At 36.7% G+C, this 6,260-nt stretch overlaps 1 non-coding gene across 1 annotated transcript; it reads left to right on the forward strand.

The window, feature by feature from the left end:
• The first annotated feature begins 1,180 nt into the window (after positions 1-1,180).
• On the forward strand, positions 1,181-1,252 carry TRNAE-CUC (transfer RNA glutamic acid (anticodon CUC)). The gene has a single exon. It is a non-coding gene; the product is annotated as a tRNA-Glu (tRNA).
• The last annotated feature ends 5,008 nt before the right edge of the window (positions 1,253-6,260 follow it).

Genomic DNA, 6,260 nt, shown 5'->3' on the forward strand with positions numbered 1-6,260 from the left:
ATCTTGAACAACAACAAAGAAACAAACAAAACTAACCAAAACAAAACAAAACAAACAAACAAACAAAAAAAAAACAGAATGACTGCATCAGAAACAGAATTTTAAATATATTAAAAATAAAACTAATAATAATAATATATTAAAGAAAAAAAAAAAAAAAAAAAGAAAATACCATTATGGAGCAAACTAGGACACAGGTCTATGGTTTTGTTGTTTATGTCCGAGAAAGATTAATTCAAACTGGAAGAAAAGGGTGCAAGCATTATCAGTGAGAGCAGGATGAAGTGTTTGTGTTAAACAAAGATAGAAAAATAATTGGCTCTAGTAAGTGCTCTCAGAGAATATGATTTTTTCACTGAGATTCAGAAAGAATGGGATTATCTCAGGGATAAGAAGCATATGAGTTAGAGGTCAAAGCTAGCAAAAGAACAAAGAGGCGTTTGCTGGTTGTAAACAGAGTTAGGCTGGTGCTAGAAAATGATTTATTCTTTGCCCCCCCCTGCACTGCCTGGCTTTCTCTTTGGTAGCGATGAGAAGTCCAACCCATGTACAAGCTGAGGGTCTAGAAGGTGAAGAGCTGTAGAACTGTGTCATGGAAAGGAATTTCAGCATTCATGTTGGCAAATGTAATCTGAGTCATCAGCATGCCCTGATAGCCAGAAGGGCCAACCATACCCAGGGGTGTACCAGGCCCAGAACTGCAACCCAAGCAAGGGAATGAGTTATCCACTGTGTTCTGTGCTGTGAGGCCTCACTTAGAGCACTGGGTGCAGGTCTGGGTGCCACCATACAAGAAGGTCATAGAAATATTAGAAATATTTCCTTATAGCACCTCGTTATTGTGCCAGTCCTTTTGCCATCACACCCATTGTACTGATCTGCCCTACAGCAAACAGGCTGCCCAGAGCTGTTGGAATGGCCCAGAGTTGCTGCCAGCAATCAAGGAGCATTTGGACAGTGCTCTCATGCATAATGTTTGAATTTTAGTCAATGAGGTGGACTGAATGATTTTTGTGGGTCTGTTCTAACTTGAGCTATTCTCTGATTCTGTGATTCTGTAAAAATCAGAGGACTGTGTTCTGGTTAAAGCAGTTATGAACCAACAAAATAGTGTGGCTAAATAGAAAGGAATAACAAAAGACTTAAATTGCAGACATTCAACTTTACTAACTGCATGACTTCCCTGGTGGTCTAGTGGTTAGGATTCGGCACTCTCACCGCCGCGGCCCGGGTTCGATTCCCGGTCAGGGAACCAAGATAATGTAATCGGTTTATCTAGATTTACCTGTGATAAAGGCTGCTGCCCCTGGAAGGAGGGGAATGAACAAAAACAGTGGCAGCAATCTAAGGAGAAAACTTATTTTACTAAATACGAATAATACTGGAATACAAGATGACACAATATGATACAATATAATTGCAACTACTAAATCAAACAAGACAGAGAAAGAGAGAGAGAGAAAAAGAGTCCCCGAGAACCGGGGGGGGCTACTGTGATCTCTAGGTGACAGGCTGGAACGTTGCTGAGAGGGGAGACGGCAGGGATGGAGCACTCCAAAGCGATAGATAGAGCAAAAAAAAAAGGATGTTCCAGCCTGGGAGCGAGATTATGTATGTGTCCTCCTCTGGTGATTTGTCTCTGGCCGTGTCTTCCCCTGGGATATGTAGTTGTCCTCCAAGAGCTGAGTACTCGGGATGCTGCCATTCCACAGATCTGGAGCATGAACCTTCCACACTTCCGCATACCCTCTGTTACACTTCCGCATACCCTCTGTTACACTTCCACATACCCTGTGTTACACTTCCACATACCCTCTGTTATACTTCTGTATGCCATTAACAACTACACTTTCTTATACCACCAAAACAGTTTGCCACTATTTGTACCCTCAGTTAATGATTCATACTGCACATGATGTCATGATGTAGAATATTGACAGCAACGGCACAAAACCATGACATTGTCTTATGGAAGAGAATGTACCTAGGTTAGGGTCATCACTTAAACGGTGTCAGCAATGCAGTGAATCAGCCAGCCCTTTGGAGTTCCAATGGGCTCTTCCTTGCTGCCTAAAGATGAAAGATGGTCCTGTATCCTGTGGTGGCTCATGGGGAGGCTTCTCAAGGATTTTTTGTATTCTTAAGCCTCCTTAACTGTAGGATTGGGTATAAAATGCCCTTTTGGGAGCTGGATGTCTCAAAATGCACTGTTGATTTTTGGACTTACTGTTACCATTGCTGATGTTTTCAGTCTGCCTGTTTGGGACATTTTTGAACATGCTTACACTTTTCAATGACCAACATATTATGTGTGTTGTTTGACTACATCTTGCATGCACTGAAACTAGTTTTTGTTTAGATCATATTCTGTCTACTTCCATTACAGCAACAAGTTATTAAAATTCATACCTAACAGCTTTTTAACTGCATCTAACTTATGATAAATGCAATAGCAGTAGGGCTCAGAAACAAAGCTAATTTTTGTCTTAATATTACATGATTTCTATCAGAGACATTCTTCTGACCATGGGGGATTTGATGAAAGGTCTCTCACACTCCTAAGATCCTCTTATTCAAAGTCCTTAATATTAAGTCTGCTTTTTGTGGTTCTTTCAGGAATTTAGTGTAACTGTCACTTAAGCTAGAATAAAACTGCAGTTTCCAGTGCTGGTCAGCTGCCTTTAATAGGAGAACAAAATGTTTTAACAGTAGCAATCGTGAAAACAAATATTTAATAGGTTCACTGATAACAGAGCAGTACATCTCTTAACTCAAGAACACTACAGATTTGGTCAAGGTCACTGTTTGTGTTATTTCCTTGTGAAGCATTTACAAGAAAATAGTTCAGAAGGAACTCACATTAAATATTAGTGAACATATGTACACTAACACAAAACAGTTTGCGTTGCCTCATTATTACCAGGAGACAGAGTCATAGTCCAACTTTACACTAGTCTGCATATTTTGATCAGGACCATGAGGCTGTATTTTAAAGATAAAGAAGCCAAAGAGCAAGTTTTTTCAAGACTGCAAAATTAATCTCAGCTGATGAAACATAAACATTTGTTATCTTTTTCCCAAGTAATGTACCTCTACAAGTTGTAGAAGGGATTTTAAGCAGCCAGGCCTAAAAGGAAAAAGAATTGCATGTAAATGAAAGCATGAAAAATTCAGTGCTTCAAAACACTAGTCAGGTGTCCTAATGAGTCATGCTGCTTTAACTGATTGAAGAAGCCTGAGAATGCAGTAAAACTGAACATAATAGAAAAACAGAATGTTACCTATGACTGAGAACTGTCAAAAGATAAGTCCAAGTTGTTTCTAGAATTTTGGCTTTCATTGCAATCTCTCTTCACCAAAATTTTAATTGTAGTAGTCTGTTTTGCCTGTGATGATAACTGGGGAGTGTTCTCCTTGTCCTTGTCCTTTTCTGAACCCCCAAGGCTTTTTTGTCATATTTTCTCTTGTTATTTTGCAGAGGGGGAGTGAGAGAATGGTCTTGTGGTGCTTATCTGCTCATTGGTGTTAAATCATCACTTCCCCATACATACATACATACTTCATATGTATTTGGCAGGACAGCGCCGGAGTCAACTTGACAACATAAACTTTTTTTGAGGAAAAAAACAACTAACAAGCAAGCAAAAGTATCATAATTTCTTTTCCTCCCAAAATAAAGAATTTTACATTTCTATATGAACAGAGCCAAAAGCAATGCAGTTTTATGTGTGTGTGTGTGTGTGTGTGTTTTAGTAAGAAGAACCTTTTTAGATTCTCCTCTAGTTCTATGGAAAAAATGAATTTGATCTGCAGATCTGGAAAGGTCTGAAACAGTAAATTACACTCTACAAATCTATCTCATGCATATTGGAGTACTTAGATCATCTTGCCCCAGATTATGGTATGAATTAGTTTTTATTTCTTGTCAGTACATTTTCACGTCAAACCTTTAGAGTTGGTGGAGGGTCTACAAATCATTAACTTTAAATATGGCTCTGCATTTAAATGAGTGTATTAAAGAGTGAAAGCAATGTCGAACTGTGAAACATCTCACATCTCTGATTAAATAATTACAATAGGAATATCAGGCAAGTATTTATTGCCAGCACGCTCCTTTTGCGCTTATACTTTAACACTGCTTAAGCTATTTGCTTGCTGGAATCAAACATTGTTACATATTCAAACTCATAATCTTAGTAGAAGTACTGTGTATAGAGTCTTTTCCTACTTTCAGGAGGCTGACTTTTTTTCAAGTGGCTGTAAATATCGAATGCAGTAGTGAACAAGCTTGTGGTCAGTTCTTTTTGACCTGCAGTGTGCTTACAAATTAACTAACAGGAATGTGGGCAGGAAGGCTAAGGAGATTAATTGATTAGGGTGCCACAGTAAGCAGGTTATCCCACACTGCATTGGGCTCAGCCTATCATTATAAATGGGAAAGGAGACAGAATAAAAGATTAAAGCCAATCTGTTAAAAGAATGCTCCCTTTATACTGTCACAGGTCAGATGACAAGTCCAAAGTCCAAATGTTATTCTCAGATGTCTGCACAATTTCACAGCTAATTCTTATTTTGTCCAAGTCAAATAATGTACAAGCAAACCCAGATTTTATTACTATTTTTCTCCATATTATAATCTTTTTACAAATACAAAAGTTAATAATATATTTGGAAGTTAAATGTTGAGATAAATACTGGGATTTTTTGATAGTTATTTTTCCTGAGAATATTATATTGATCTTAGAGTTTAAGAGATGCACACAGAGCAAAATAACAAGAAGAAACTACAGAAGTCAATAAAAGGTTTGCAGTGATTGTGAAGGCCCATCTCCAGTTCATAACACTGTTAGCAGCTGCTGTTTGTTGCAGATGCAGCACATCAAAGATGAGATATGACTACCACCACAGAAACAGAAGGCATGCTCCAGATAGTATATATAGCTGGAGAAGCTGAGAAAGAACTCATTATAAGTTTGGTATTTGATTGGAAAGTTCATTTTATTTAGCACGTTATCCAGAGACCAGGTACTTAATCTAAAATCTCACGTCACTCTCAGTTAGAGCTCTATATTAATAGAATGTTGAAACAGCAAATTCATTCCTTACTATCATTCTCAGTTTACATCTGTTATAATTCTGTAATTTAAGATATAAATTATACATTACTACTGTAACTGTATTCAAATAACATCAGAATGATCAAATTAATAATTGGTAATTAATAATCTCTTTATTTTTTAAAGTGAACGACTTTACCCTTTAATTGAATGTGAAGTGTTGATTTGTAGGTGAAAGTCTGTAAATCCTACTGCTGAACCCCAGAAGCTGACACACTGCAATTTTCAGTCCTTTCAAATTTCAAATTCTCTTATGTATCCCTTTTTTTAATGATAGAGAAAAAGATTCTATCTACAAGATTTTTTGTAAGACCTGTATCTGTGTCTTTCTGAATTAAATAGTAAAATATATAAACACATTTTATTGAATTTTTCATTAAAAGTTGTCTTGATAATTACTTTTCTACAATGCTGTAATTACTTTGTAGGATGTTTTCTTTACATACTTACAAATAAAGATCATTATAGAAGCAATGAATTCCATACTATCCATGAATGTTCTAAAATGTAACTTCCCAAAACACAAAAAACGATTAACATGCAATTTTTGCTAACGGACTCCTTATCTTGGTCTCTATTATGAATCATAGTTGTTTTTTTGGTTTTGTTTTTTTTTTCAGACAAATGTATCTGCAAATTGAATTTTAACTGAACTGTTTTGCAACTACTCTAATCTCCTCTCCCATCCAGACAGTCACAATGGAAGTAGTTTATATCGAATAATCTGCTCAATTATGTCAATTTGTGCAAGAGTGAACTACTTTTCACACTAGTTGTGACCTCAGAGTGATTTCTATACTAAAGCATTAATTCTGTTGCCTAAATATGAGAAGTCAGCATCACTTGAGTCCCTCTATGGAACCTGAGAATTATAGGGCCAGCAAATACAAGCCAGACCTTATGAAAAACCTTTGTCTACTTCAAACACAGTAGCTTAACTCCAGGTAAGATGCTCTAGGACCTACTACATTTTCCCTATCGTACTTGATTGTTGTATTTATTTAGACAATTAACTGTATTTTTCATTCCCTTCCAGCACTCATCTTCACTCATCATCTACTCATACTTAAAAGCTGCCACCTAAGAATGTATGGTATACCATATTTTTTGTTCCAAGTAATACTATGCTATTATTTTTGTATC

Source organism: Excalfactoria chinensis, chromosome 2, assembly GCF_039878825.1.
Source record: "Excalfactoria chinensis isolate bCotChi1 chromosome 2, bCotChi1.hap2, whole genome shotgun sequence".
Lineage (NCBI taxonomy): Eukaryota > Metazoa > Chordata > Aves > Galliformes > Phasianidae > Excalfactoria > Excalfactoria chinensis.